General features: G+C 30.4%; 1 protein-coding gene across 3 annotated transcripts in view; it reads right to left on the minus strand.

The window, feature by feature from the left end:
- LOC132942948 (zwei Ig domain protein zig-8-like) overlaps positions 1 to 16,728 on the minus strand; it is a 265,842-nt gene that overhangs the window by 77,543 nt on the left and 171,571 nt on the right. The window lies entirely within an intron of this gene.

Consider the following 16,728-nt stretch of genomic DNA (forward strand, 5'->3'; position numbering starts at 1 on the left):
TTTCTTTGAACAGCAATGAGAAGGTTTAATGTAGCTACCATTAACTTCTTTATCGTCTAACGTCTAAGTAAGGATGCTTGTATCTGTTATCAGTGACTGAAGAAACTTTAGCGTAAACCACAACATTTTTAGTAGATTAAAGGTTTCTTTTATTTGGAGAAAGGCACTAAGTTGGAAAAACTGATCAAAGCATATTGAAGTCCATAAAAACAACTTAGGTAGATATATTTAAATATTATGTTTTATGTGAGTATAAATTAAACTAAACATATTATATACATTGAGTGATAAAATTCTTTACAGCTATGAACTAACGACACTAATTTACAACTGATGTAAATAATATACAATTCAGTTGAGCACTAAACCTTTTAACCGTATTTTTTTTTGCTAGTAAAAAATAAAATATCGGTATAATAATATACACATTGAAATACTAATATTGACTTAATACGATATAGAGATATTATCTTTGTGCGATTATCATTCTTCCACTATATGACACATAAAACGTATGTTTTCGGTGCTGAACAATAAGTAATACAATGGAAATGTATTGTGTGCAATAAATCTCTTAAATTTCGGCAATGGTTTGAAACGTACAATTTTGGAACAGTATCAATTTATGATATTGGAGCTTAGAAAAAAAAATAAAGAGATAAAATAAATAAACATGCCAAGTCTGAATGTGTCACGAGAAGTATGTCTTACAATACCAACGGATTTTGTACAATATATAAAGAAAAATGTACTTTATAAAGTTGTTTGATAAAACCAAATAGAAAAACAATTTTTACCTACCTACTCGATAACGTTATATGATATGTATGATTAGAATTCATTTCGTGAACCAATTATTAACTATAAACTGATTGATAACAGTACCTATAGATATTATTTTAATATTATGTACATTATATAATACCTTTTTTTATACCACTTGAATCACAAATAGCCAATATAACAATATATTATTTACCTAATATTAATGTTTAATAAACTGTCACCGACTTTATACGATGGAACACATTGAGATATTTTTAAAAATTTAAAGAAAGTAAAAAATCGTAGAAACGCTTTAATTCTTGATGATCCTTTTGTGCCTACTCAAACGCAAAAAGTTTTTAAAATATCAATAAAGCTTTTAGTTTAGAAAAAAAAAGATCTTTTCAAAGTTCTAAACCATATTTTAAATAACTTGTTTAACGTCTCCTTTTGCTACATTACTCCCGGTTGTCGTGGTTTATTTATTCACGAGTACTATAGAAAATAGGCATTTGTATTGTGAGAACTGAAACTCATTCGATACTATTCTATTGACAGGCTGCTGAATAATGCTAACACTAAGACGTGGTAATTATTAGTCTTAACGAATCATATAATATTTTGAGGACAATAGTTATATTTTAATTTAATACCCTACTGCGGTGTACGACGGCGTTTAACTTTGCGGTATTTTACTTTGTGTCACGAGCAATAGTGCGTCGTGCTTGATTTTTAAATATCAAGTATAGGTATGCGCATGTGGGTATAATATTGTTTATTATTATCAGCTCCGACCAATTTATAATATCAACACTTTAGGGCTATGATTTAAAACAGTGCCTATGCGTTGGTTATGTTTTACTCTACAAATGTTGTTAGAAAATATGTTCACGAACCACCACATATTGCTACCGCATATTATTTTCACTACCTATATATAAACATGGAAAATGCGAGTTGTATGTTACCTATTGATAATTAAACAAAAGTAATGTAAAAGTTGAATTCTACATAATATAATATTATCGCTGATAATTTCAATTCCAAAAATTCAGTGATTTTATCTTTAAAGAAAACTTTTTAAAATCAGTTAAAATTGATATTATGAATTTGTATTTGAGAGTATCACTGACTTAAATGGTTTAAGTCACATGAAAAGTAACATTGGGTTTTCTCACTAAATATATTTTAAAATTAGAAAATGCTTCACTTTCGTTAATGGTAGTTTGGTAATTATTGGTAATAATATTGCATTTAAAATCTTACAGTCTTAGCATATTTTGACAAAACTAAATGCATACCTATTTAATATTTTATATTGCATATCAAATAAATTCTATCACTAATATTAACTTTATTTACAACTTACAAATATATAGGCACATATACCTGATATAACACTATTTAGATAAACAATTATTTATGTTTAATATTTGTGTTTTTCGTCGAACTGTTGAGATTGGTTTTTAATTATATTAATCTTAACCATACTACAGTGCTGTTAAAATAATGTTTCATAAAGACATGATGTCAATTTTTTTTAGTATTTCGCGTATAAATGTATTTAATGTATTTGTTTGCGGACGAGAAGGAATGTCTAAAATAATATTTTTTAATCTCTTATCTAAACTCGTGGTCATTTCACGTAATTTTTTTTCCAAGTTTTATTTCACCATCAACCTTTATGCGCTGATAATAATATATATATTTTTTCACCGCCGTAATAATAATTAACGTTAAGAGCTAAGCGAAAACCGCCCAGATCCGCCATCGAATTACCACGCTTTTGGCCGCATAATCGCTGTTGCGAAAGTAAAAACAAGAAAACTTTTAACGATAACTGCTCCACCGACACTTTAGTATTGCAATAGGTATATATCGGCCGCGGTGGCGGAAGGGTGTGCTGTGTGCGATGAAGTCGTTCTGCAAAATAGGAAAACTTCCGGAAAGAGCACAGCAAACAAACGACCGTTCAAAGGACAATTGTCATGTAATTACACGGTCGAGGAATAACGAGCCGATCTTAAATTTCCCATCGACACTTGTCTACATGTTTTCGCGCACGCGTTTCCGACCGATGGAAAACCAACCACCACTGCAGACGGCCGAAAGATAAATATAATACTATTATACGATCGACGAAAAATGTGGTTTAAATAATAATGTAGGACGAGAGAAAATATTGCTCGTCGGAGAAAGTTCAGAGTTTAAGAGTTTGACCGTGCGTGTTTGCAAGATAAATGATAACACCATCGCCTGTTTTTGTAGGAACCTATTAATCTAGCCCGGTCGGTCTGTGACGATCTTTCGTTGTCAGCGCAACTATCAATTTTTCGGTTTTATGGAAATAAACTATAATTTTGTCATGACATATATGTAGATAATATATTTATCACATAATTATCATCTATCCCCCGATCTACAGTTTTGTGGTTTCAGATCTTTTTACAGTTTAAGTCTATATTGTAATTTATTTTATCGCGTTAAAATGTAGAAGTGATTTTTCCCAAGGTCCTGCGTATGGATACGTATTGTTTCAACGGATGGTTTAAACCGTACAGGATTCTTCAGTCCCCTCGAATAGTTCCCAGTCACAACATTTCAAATTGGTCACGTTGACGAGTATTATTTTCTTATTATCATGTAATATTGGAACGATATTATGTTATTTTATATTTGAAATTATTTTGGATAATTTTTGGAATCGACGATTTTTATATTTGACCTGAATACGCCTGCAGATACCATACAGGGGAAAAAATGAATGTGTCATTAAAAGTGAATGCATTTTTGATTTTTCAAATATTTTGTTTGATTATAATAAAGCGAAAGATTGTTTTAACGTTCGGACAGAAAGGGTAGTATATATAATATGTGTCGTGGGAATTTGATCGCTTGTTTAGTTTTAAGGTTTATTAAAAAAAAACAAACAAACAAACAGACGTAAGCGCCCCCCCCCCCCCCCCCCATAAACGCTGACAGACATTTTTCTCGCGAGCGAACGCGCGCGTCCGTTTTATTATAATAATAATATCATTGTTTACGATTGTCGTCGCGTATCATGTCGTACGTACAACCACTACAAACGGCGAAGCGATCGAATATTATCATACAGAAACAGTATAAACACGTCATTATTACATTGTTGTCGGCGCTTCGTCGCAGCATATATATATATATATACGCCTAATCCCACGTGTCAGCCCCGGCGCCGCCGTCGGGGATTCCGCGCATATGGGAGAGTCGAGTGGAAAATAAAACGCCGACGACAGCCCGTCTATCCGTGTAGGATTACCGTGGAACACGCGACACTATTATGCACATTTATAATAATACGATGTATTATGTACGTACGCACAACCGAGGAACATTGTCATCATCATTATTATTATTATTATTATTATTTGAACAGGTCCTCCTCATCGAGTCATCGACGAAATAACGTGTCGTGACGTGTATGTATGTATTTCGCTAGTATAATATAGTCGTTGTTGTCCAGAGATTCGGGGGACCGTCGTTTTTGGCGTGTCGGGGAAACCGTGAAACAACCCTCCCCCCCCTCAAAAAAAAAGAGATGACTCGGGACTGCTAGAGCACGATATATTTTGACCATAGCCCTCGGAAACCAACGGAAACGGTTGACGTCGTATATTCGTGATAATATTATTATATACGATATAGTTGGAAACATAGGCGTACTGATGAAGACGATGAAAAAATTGAGATTAATAATTTGACGCGTAGTTAAATTTTCGTACCGTACCCTGAAAAAAAAAATCGATCCACGATACGATCGAAAACGTGATGGTATTGACGTATGATAATTAATAGTGCATATTATGCGGATACGACTAAATATTCTCGATTTATTACCTAAAAATCAAAAGTTTGCGGAAAAGTTTAAAAATGTAAAAATGTGTTAACGCGGATTTGTAACATGTGTATTTTATGATCACCTTGAGATGTTGCCAAGTTCTGCCTATGCGACGTATACAATACTGCGGTTAGGTATAATATTTTTTACTAATTACGACGAATGACCGTGACGGCGACGATAACAGCAGTAGAATCCATTAAGCGTTGTCATTACTATACGGATTAGTATTTTATTTTGTTTCCACGCTACGATATTATTATCATGTGAGACTTGCAATGCCCAGCAAACCCACGACGACCCCGTCCTAAGTACAACTAGTATGCGTAAATAATAATACTATAATATTAATGTAATGCTCATTGTACATGCACGCGAAATTAGTGACTCGCGCAGGTATCAAAGCCAATAAATTTCAATGATATTTGTTGAGGCGTGACGATAGTGTTACCACTCGATATTATGTTTATCCGAGAAATGTTATGTCAAAAACAATATCGATAACGTCATACAATCTGAAATATTCACCAATATACGATTTTCTACCTACCATTTCCTTTATGGTAGTAATTAATAACATGCTTGACTTTATATACTTATATGCCTATACGAACCGATAGATATATTTTAATATTGTGCAGAAAAATTTTAATTATTAATATTACTTGTTTTTGCAATATTTTTTTTTATTGTACTTATCGTGAAAAGCACCACGTTTTTAAAGCACCCGATAAACCTTTCGAGTGCCCTCCCAAACTCATATTTTATTCTCAACACTATAATATGCCTAATTAAAATTTACTTATTGTACTCATTTGTGTATGGATTGTAATAATTTTTTTAATTAATACCAAAAAAAAAAAAATAGTTGAAATAATTATTACTGCAATGCCGCAATGGGTATTTGGGGTTTCATATTCACTTTCGTAAAATTTAACACTCTTAAGGTTAAAACGTCATATTTTAATAAAAACAAAATAATAACTTTAGCGCCTAGAAACTGTATTCCACAGTTTTAAATACCATTATTTTACCATTTTAAATCCAGGTATTTCTATTTCATGTTCAACTGCCGCGTAAATAAACTAATAATAATGATATCATAGTGTTATCGACGAGCGAAAATTAAACGATAACATTATAATAGATATTAAGATATAATCCAAGAGTAGGTTCTACTTATGTATTCCTTCCAGTGTTTGTTTGGAAACAAAGTGTAATTTTATGTGCATTTATAGTTGCTAATAATATATTTAAATACATTTAGCCTAATGGAACCGTTACGACCATTTATTGTTTTCGTGAGCGTAAAAACATTTTCATTTTCCCCATAATAATAAAACTCTAAATGTTGTAATTCTTTTCGGGTTTTTCCGGAATTCCAATAAACAAAATACACAACACACGCGTATATCCTTTTGAATGTGCACCAGTGATGTGACAGAGAAAACCACAATTTCTTGAAAGTAATTCAGAATCTTATCAAAAGTGGAAAACCGCTACATGGAATTGTCTCGATTAGGTTATTATTGTCTTGGATACAGTGCATATTTTTCAAACATTTATCTATATTATTTTCTATCTCATAATAGAATATCCTTTATTAGAAGCCCGTCTATCAGCAGTTGCACTGCAATATTATATTCGTCGACGATTAGTTTCATCCGCGCGCGTCCTTGATTGTAGAATGGCCCAAAGTCGTCGCATCCATAAACATTTTACTGTTAAAAATTGACGATTCTCAAAAAAAATCTATTCTGAAAATTAAATTGAACCGTCAAAGTAATTTTAAAATGTTCTCCACCGTTTGCACGAGTCGAATTTCCTGTACTTATAGTATTATAAGTCGGCGCACGATTTAATTATTTGTATTATGCGAAATCAATATTCAGTATTCTGGTTGACAAAAAAAAAAAAAATCACAAGATTTAGGTAGATTATTTAACTCAATTTTCTATTATATAATTTATCGTAATACATGTTCGATAGTATACCTACTGCATCTGATCAATTTCCAAAACACGGGTGTTAATGCGTAATGGATTCAAGTGACCTTACATGCATTACACACTTGTGAAAAACATACCTTCCAGTTATATACTTATAATATCTATTGACTCATTTAAATTTTTATTCCGAAAAACATTATTCTGCGCATGGCTTAATGTCCTTAAACTGTTTTTCGAACCTGTTAACATGCTTATGTTATAACACACCACATCTTATATTATTGGTATAAAAATTATAACTATGTCTCTAGTTCATTATAAGGATTGAAATTAGTATTTTTTTTTTAATAAAGATTTCATTTACATTTCTTAAATTCACACTGTAAGCACGACTTTTCTTTCCCCCCCCCCCCCCCCCCCCATCCCGGCGTAGGCAGTTGACACTATAATTGAGCCTATTTTTTTAGTATCTCAAAGCCACATTGAATTATAAATACATTTTTGAAAACGCGTTACTATCAAAATGATAGTCCGCAATCACACGGCTTTTTATGTAGGCAATTTTGCTACACCGCTGTCATGGGTCCGTTTTTCTGATTAATAAGTTAATGTCTTTTTTTCTAATAACATTACAGATTGACTTTTAAAATTAACAAAAAATAAGATTGTTCAAAAATGAAATCGAGATTACTTTTAGAGGCACCTCCGACACCCTTAAAGCTGTTTTTCTCTTGTTTGGGTTTCCACGATTTAATTATCTTGACCAACACCTATTGTACTATGACGGCCGTACTACAAAATATTTTATAGTTATAGTAGTGACGTGCCAATTTCTACATTATCACGATGGGTAGGTTATACGTATACCTATAGTAATAACGATGATGATTGAACAACGGTCGACACGGCCGTGGTTACAATAATTTTATGCAGCAAAGGTAATTATTGCAATAGTGTAAAGGGTTACACTGTATTCGTACACTGTAAATGCAGAGTGATTCGTTAAGCGTAAAACACTCATTATCTCAAAAAGTATTAATGTTTTTGAAAATATTTTTTTACATAGTTTCAAGTTGTTAAAAAACAACGTTTTTATTAAAAAATCATATTTTTTATCCTTATATTATTTTAAGTTTTTACTTTTTTGAATGACAACATAGAGTTTTAATTTCATTTTCCAAAGTAGAATATTGATACATACAAATCGAATTTAGGACGAGTAGTTTATGAGTTATAAGTATTTAAAGTTTAGACGGAGTAGTGGACAAACATTTTGCGGGGTAACCCCATACCACTCCACTCCGCCCATCTAAACTTTAAATACTTATAACTCATAAACTACTCGCCCTAAATTCGATTTTTATGAATAAAAAATACTTAGAAAAATATTCTGCCTTGGAAACTTGGAAAATTGAAACTCTACGCTGTCGTTCGAAAAAGTAAAAAAAAAAATAAAAAATTATAAGGATAAAAAATATTTGAAAATATAATTTTTTAATAAAAAAAACGTTGTTTTCTTTACAACTCGAAACTATGTGAAAAATGTTTTCAATAACATTCTCATTTTTTTGAGATAATGAGTGTTTTACGCTTAACGAACCACCCTGTATAATATTATCGTAATAATACGCATATCGTACCTATGTGTTGGACCGAGACGACGAAATATACGTGTACCACGGTACTAATTACTGTACGAGGGGAGAATCTGCGCGTTCGTGTATCGGACGCGACGGGATTTAGTGTCGAAACTTTCGTCGCGGCCGCGTGAGCTGCTTTTGGGTCGGTCCGGTTTCCAAGCGGTATTGTGTGCTGCAATATACATAAACACGGGTACCTACGTACTGTATAGACTATAATATAGAGTATTATTATTATTATTACTATTATTATTATTATTATTATTAATACTATTACTATTATTATCACTATTATTATTATTACTATAACTATTATTATTACTATTACTATTACTATTACTATTATTATTATTATGTTTACGCGTATAATATACGCATACGTATATAATATTATAAACCTACTATAATATTATACATATATTAAATTATGTATAACGTCGTGACGGAACGAAACGGGAACGGTCCGGGTCCCCTGGGGACTTACCCGCGCGTGCGACAAGTACGTGTACCTGTATAATATACACACATATCTAGATAGTAGGGGTGTGTGTGTGTGTGTGTGTGTGTGTGTGTGAGTTTGCGTGTACACAGTCGATCGGCACCGTATATATATTCGCTTGTATGGAGGGAAAACGTTAATGCGTGTACGTGCGTGCATTCTAACAATATCATCATCAACTATGTTTCCGTGTGCGCGTGTGCTCGGACCGAACGGCGGCAATCTTGTTGCCGCGGCGGAAAAAAACGCCACTCTCCGCACTGTAATAATATATGGAATATAAATGGAACCGTATTTATACGGACAGTGTCCGACCCACACCCTCCAACCGCGCCCCATCCACGCAGCAGGTAATGTGCTCTCCCCTCGCCACTCGCCTTCTCCACCCCCTCCCCCCCAAACCACTTTCGAAACGGTGGAGAAATCACCCGGGTCAGGTCACTTATTTAAGTTGTAAATCGAGCGGGAAAATCGTCTGCCTTCTGCCGTGCCGACGACTCGCGGCGACAAATCCGTCGGGAGATCACTCAGTATTGTATGCATTGTGTCGCGGTATTGTAATATAATTTCGTTCCGTCTCTGCGCAAAGTTTACCGTAAATATTAGAATATTACGGATAATAGTATACCTAATGATAACGGCGACGTCGACGATAAGACGTACAACGATACGAGCACAGATATGGTGATAAAACGACAGGTGTAGGTACATTACTTCATTAGAGTAAAAATGTAAAATGTAAAAATGTTTGAATCATAATAAATAGCGTCTGTTACGAATTACAAGTCACAGTTTTTTCACAAAATATTACGAAAAAGGCTGTCGTCGCTAAGGTGCTTTCGGACTGTGCAGACGAAACACTTTTAAAAACGGTGCTCTTGTCCGGTGTACCTACCCTTCTTACAGATAAATGGCCACGATGGATATTTCGTGAAAGTCCTATCGACCCGCACGCGTACGTGTAGGTGGTGGGTTCTTTGTAATCGCCGATACAGAATGATATTTTGTGTAAATTTCGTAACGTAATATCATATTTTCATAGATTATTACATTATTCATATAAAACAGTATATTTTACCCTTCCCATGGGCTTTTTGTAATATTATTACCATATGGAATCAATAATATATTTGTTGGCCGCAACGTGTGTGTGGTCTAGACGGGGTTCTACGAGTTGTCGTGGAAATAAGTGTGTTCTACGATATGTTTTTAGGCTTCGTAGTTGGTATTCTCTGGTAAAGTTTTGATACAAATAAAAATTTCATGAATCCGTTACACGACTGAGTTCGTAACATAATAATATAACAACCTAATTTGTCTACATCATCTGCAGCATTACAAGATGCGTGAAATCTTCTCGTGTAATATATTATTACGATTATTATATGCATATTATGGATTGTAGGCAGGGGACATAATATAATGTAACCAGTTTTTTTTTTTAACACTTATTATTTTTTCACTACCCCAGTACCATTTTTCAGCGCATTTCAACGTGACTTGACGCAATCTCTTCGTACTCCGCGCGTGAAACTTTAATACATAATATGTCCATCGTACATTCTACATTTATATATATATTTTATATTGTAATATAAAACGTGATAACCTCACTGCATGTACATAATATTATACCGTTCGTACAATAAAAAAAATGATTTTCAGTCACAATATTCCGACTAATGGTTGCCAAATAATGTGAAATCATAGTTTATTACCAATTTTTAAACCAAAATATATTTTATTATGTCCGATTATCGATAAATTCCTGTCCTTTATCTGACATTTTTATGTAGGCGTAATATTATATGTTGTTGTACTATTAATATTTATCAGTCTAAGTTGAACTTATGACGTCGTTCAATTTACAAAATGTGCAATCATTCGGGAATTTTATCCTCAAACATTTACCAATTTATCAATAATTATTCTGACTAGCATGGCACAATAAAAAGGGTGTTCTTCTGTGGGCATTATTTGTTTGATTACATCTCGGGAAAAAAAAATTAAACAAAATCGTGAATTCAGAGTTCGCAACGTGCAGAATTGTATATTCGGTTTGTATTGAATTGCGCGTAAGAAAATACAAACATGCATTCAGATTAAACTCTGCACTTTAAAAATTGAGGAAACTTACGCTTTATAGGAAAACACGAGGGGGAAAAATATATTTTTATATTTCCAAACCCTCGTGAACTTTGGACATATAACCACCATTTGGCCTTTACTACGTGAAGGAGTTGAGGGGAAACATCACACACGTGCTTTCAACTATTCTATTTTCTCAAAGAATTATATTTGCTCACAGAGCTCCACAAAACGTTTACAGAATATGAATCATTCTGTTATTGCTTTACGTTGACCTTACAGAACTATATTTTATCTAATGAACCAGCCGTAACGAGTACCATTTACGCATAAAATATAAATGCTTGTGAAGTGGTTTTAATTTTAAATTCAATAAAAATGTAATGACGCATAGGTAGTCAAATATCGTTTCAAATTACAATAATCTCACCATATTAAATTAAATATGTTTCTTTTTCTGGTAAAAGTATTGAAATTAAAAAAAAAATACATGCAGGTTACTGAAATAATTATAAACAATTTAATATTTAATTAATTATTAGTCATTGATGTATCTTTAATGTTATTACCGATTTTGTTTTTGTTTAAATTGAATAATAATAATTTATAGTACATTAACATTTAATTGGTTTGAAATTATTTTTATTTTTTTTTAACTGAGCGCTTAAGAATGTAATTGGATAATTTAAATATCCAAATTTAAGTATAATTCAGTATTAAATTATCTAGAACCAAGATAAAACAATGAATTTTTATAATATTTCGGAGAATAATTAAAATTACATAAATTATCTCTAATTAGTGCTAGTATATCAAAAGTTTGGTTTTTTAATTTCATGATAAATAAAAATAACAAACGTCTCTTTGAAACATAGTTGATACATAGTATTAATATCACTATTTGCATATGCTTGTCCTATTTGGGGCAAATGTGCATAAACCCACTTAAGAAAATTGAAATATGTATTCCAAAATAAAACCTAAATAATAATAATAATAAATGCTCCACGGTTAGTAAGAAATCTTAACATACACAAATGACTCCAAAAACCAAAGACCATATGAAAAATTTGGAAGTTTCTATAAGTCCATTCACAAGTCAACAGGTCCGATGCACTATACCTTCTCAACATAGGACCACCACTCCAACGTTTCCAACGCTGACAAAAACGAGGATATCCGCATGACTTAATTCGAGGTATAGATATTAGATAGTATTAATAACTACTAATTAGTTAGAAACCACTCCATTGCAGTTAATATATTTTACTTATGGCGATAAATAAGATGAAATAATATGTACATATTATATTATTTACAGTATACATAGGTAACATGCATAATACTCATTGCATATTATCATAGCACAAACTAGAACTGTCTTATTGTCTTAAAAAAATGAATATGTATAATATTGTAGTATATGTAAATTTCAATTTTAGCTCATATTGTTTCCCGTACACCATGTATTTTACTATAGTATTAACCAGCTATATATTTTTGTGTATCAGTGGTTATAAGCCGGAGCATATTCCCCGAGTGTATTTACAAACGCCACATGATATTTATCGAGATTAACAATAATGCTAACATGCTTGGTGCTTTGAAAATATAATAGTAAAACAAGGCTATAATTTTGATTTGGCCTATCCCAGTATTAAACCATTCATTTTATCCCTTTAACAAGCTATTGGGAACAGGTCCCGAATCCCCGTAGCTTCCCATGGTTTCTGTAATTCTGATCATTTTAATATTCATTTTGGTGTCGAATTCAACTGTACGAGAGGCGTGATTTCTCAGCACTTGTCGTTGTTTATGAAATCAATAATTAATAGTTTTGTCAGCAAACATAATTTAAATGAACTCTTGCCAAGATGGATAAATTATATTTAATTGGGACAAAAATATAATTAATCTTTGTGTTTAATTATTACTGGGCAGCTTATGATGGTTTCATGTAATTAACATCATTAATTTAAATGACTACAACATTCTTACTTAAAATATTTTTATTATAAGTACTTAGCAACTAAATGGTCAGTGAACCAAAATCAATGTAAACGTTTCAATTTATTCCATGTTTGGACTAATATTGGACTATATATAATATAGGTATGTACATAAAAAAAATATGTGTTGCATTTTGAATATATAGAAACTGCAAATTTTTTTGATATAAATATATTATGGGCATCACGGGTAACATGATTAGTTAATGTCTATAATGATAAAAAATATACAACATTTATAATTTTATTGGATATTAATATTTAATAATATTATACAATTTCCTAATTTACTCTTATCTTTTAAGTAAGTCTATAATGAAAAAAAGGTATAAAAGTAGACTGACGTTGTGTCAGCTTCGCTTGCTTGTATAAATAATACAATTTAATTGTTAAAAAAAAAAAATATATAAGAATCAAAAATATCTCCTGGCTATAAATAGCGTACATTTTTGGGTACCTTTCATTATTGATAGAGGTAGAAAAACTTGTTGAAAACCTTCCATTAAAAATTCTTATGTTAGCTATGTAAAGAAAAATGTTTATGAATTTCTAACTGAAAATTAATTTACAACATTTTAAAAATGTTCTCATGACTATAAATAGCTAAAAAAGAGTCAACATTTTTTTTTTAAATTTGACAATGAATGGAACATCGTCATTTTAATATTTTTTGAACATTTCAAGTATCTAGGACTATTTGTTTTTGAATTACAACGAAATATCAAAAATTGATAAATGTAAATTCATGAAAATCCAATATCGTAAAAATTTTAAACTCAAACACTCATAAAAAATGTATATCTCTTTCTGGTAAACTTTTTTTTGTTTTTTTTAAGGTAGAAACATTTGTAGGGAGTCCAAATTTATAATGTAAGCTATGAAAAGAAAAACTTTTATGAATTTTTAACTGAAAATAGTTTGAACATTTTCAAAATGTTGATGAATTTTGTCAAAATTGATACGTTAAATGCATACAAAAAATAATTGCACCTATGTATCTTCAATATTTTTTAACTTTCATTAATGAAATTTATAAGAAACCTAGAAATTACATTATCAAGCTTTTTTAATAAGTGAATCGACTAAGTTTTAAGACAATAATTTAAAAATAATTTACAAAATTTGAAAAATTTGTCAAGGTTAACTAGCTCAAAAATAGTCAAAAATGTTACCATTTATGGAAAATGTTAATATAAATATTTGGTGAACATTTCAAGAGTCTACGGTAATTAATTTTTGAGTTACACCAAAAAAATACCATATAAATTCATTTTTTTATCAAAAAAGATGCTGATCTCGAAAATTGGATCTATTTTACTATCCAAAATGTTGTTTTGATATAAAAACACACATCATTGTAAAATCAATAGGTACATTATTTCAGAATCTATAATAATAAAATATCTATTATTTTGATTAAACATGAAATAAACAGAACGATAACTTTGTTGATAAGCATTATCAATATAAATGCAGATCCCGTGATTTTTTTCTTTGTCATTAAAATATTATTTAACAAAAAGAGTACTAGGTATATCGATGTTGGGCAAGCATAGAACTATATTATTATACTTATGTTTATATATTTTGAAAGTTAAAATCAATAAATTACATGGTAAAAATAAATAAGTATAAATAAATAAATTAGGAAACAAGTCTATAAAAAAAAATAAACCTAAAAATGATTCAATTAATTTGTCTTATTAACGCTATTTAGCTTCTGATAAATAATATTAAATATTATTATTATTATAACCCAGTTTACGAAATTTTTTTTTTTATCTAAACTGGCCTAATTTGCTTTATTTCTTGATATTTTTACCATTAACATTTCCTTTTTAATTTTATTAATGGGTCAACGATTAAAAAAAGTCTGGGCTAATCATATTAATTACACCACTGGGGCTAAAGTACGTTAAAAAGGTCAACAATAATTCCAGGATTATTTTTTAAGCAGCAAATCATATTCCAAACATTTCAGGCGAAACTATATTTTTGGAAAAAGATTGTTTCAAGTTAGAATGTCACTTTTTTAAATTTACTAAAAATAAATACTACGCGATAGTTCAATAACTAATATGCACTGGCACACTGCATAAAAAAAATGATTCATCATAGTTCATTTTTACATTGATTTAGTGAGATAAAACCATAACTTTTAAAATTTTACACCGATCATTAGATTTCAATTTAATAATTCTGTAATTTAAAAATGTAATAGAAACTAATAACATTAATTGTAGTAATTATTGTTCGTCTTATAATACCTTCTTTGTTTATTAATGTGTGCAGTGTACACTTTAAAAAAAAGATTTTAAGTTACATTGAAATGGATAAAAGTTAGCCAGAGTTTTTGGAACGAGGTTAATTTGCAATTATATCTTCTGAAAGCAATACAATTATTACTAATGTAGAAAGTAACCTCACAAATTATTTAATATTAATAATTTACACAAAAAAAAAAAAAAATGTAAAAAATTCATGATTAACAAAAAAAATGATAATTATTAAGAGTATGGTTTTGGTGTTCTAAGTTATTATTATAATCATTGATCGTAAAAATAATTAATAATATTATGGTGGTTACTTCCAATAAAACATTTCATTCTCAAAATTGTATTATTATTTTTATTGAGTTAAATACAATCTGTAAATTAATTTTCACGACAAGTATTTTGGGAGGTTGCACTTATACTAAAATTATAATTTTCAATTAATTAAAATAATTTCAATATTTTAAAGTTTAGTACAATTTAGTAGTAAACAACTTCATTGGCGTATTTATGATTATTTTCATTCGAATGAATGATGAAATAATCCATAATACAGGCCGGGGGGGGGGCTTTACCGCACCTACCACACTCGCCAAATAGTGGGCCTGAACAATTAAATAACTTAATGACAATAAATATATGTATATACTTACACAATTTATATTTTTATGCACCTCATACTTATAATCTTGTTGAATATTTAGGCGGTTTAAGTGAATCAATACCAAATACGAACGAACAAGACGCAAACAAATAAATAAATCAAACGACATATTATAATATATAAATTAATGTCAAACAATGCTGCATAAAATCTCGGCAATGCACTAATAACGGCAAATGCTGAACAGATAATGAACATTATTGGATAATTATTTACTTGATGGATTATTATCATTGATTATAAATATTATAGATAACACTCACTGCTACGCAATTTAGCTATGCATGTCGACAGGCGCACAGTGAAATTATATTTACAATGCTAATAATTTAGGACCCGGAAGTAGGTATATATATTATGAACTATAAAAAGTAGAAATTATCGAAATATGCATGCACTTATGCGCTCAACATTTTTTACACATAATATCAATATGAATAAAAACGTTTTTCGTACTACAGTTTTCATTTCAATTTAGTTGACTGGTAAAAGAGAAAATATTTTTTTTATACATTGAAAAACGAAATGTATTTTAAATATCAAATTATAAAATAGTATAAATACATATTATTGTATTTATTTTTCGAATATCAAAGATTTATATTAGCTATTATAAGTATTTTCAAAAGTAAACGAGTGCTGGTTATTGGCTGACGTGTTATTATACACCGGAAAACTTTGCTCCACATTCAATTGATACACTTGGTGCGTATTTAAATATTATATTAAAAACTAAACGTAATATTATCCATTCAAAAGTATACGGGTCTATTTTATTCAGCCATTATCGGGCCGCCAGACACGACCATATTTATACGTATACTTACATTTTATACTCTGTTTATTGTTTGATTATTTTCTATTTATATATATATATTGCTGTCGAAATGCCTTTTACGAATTCATAAAAGCAACTATGACGAATGCATATACCATCGACATAATATTACGATTAGGTATAGTAGTT

This window comes from Metopolophium dirhodum, chromosome 4, assembly GCF_019925205.1.
Source record: "Metopolophium dirhodum isolate CAU chromosome 4, ASM1992520v1, whole genome shotgun sequence".
NCBI lineage: Eukaryota > Metazoa > Arthropoda > Insecta > Hemiptera > Aphididae > Metopolophium > Metopolophium dirhodum.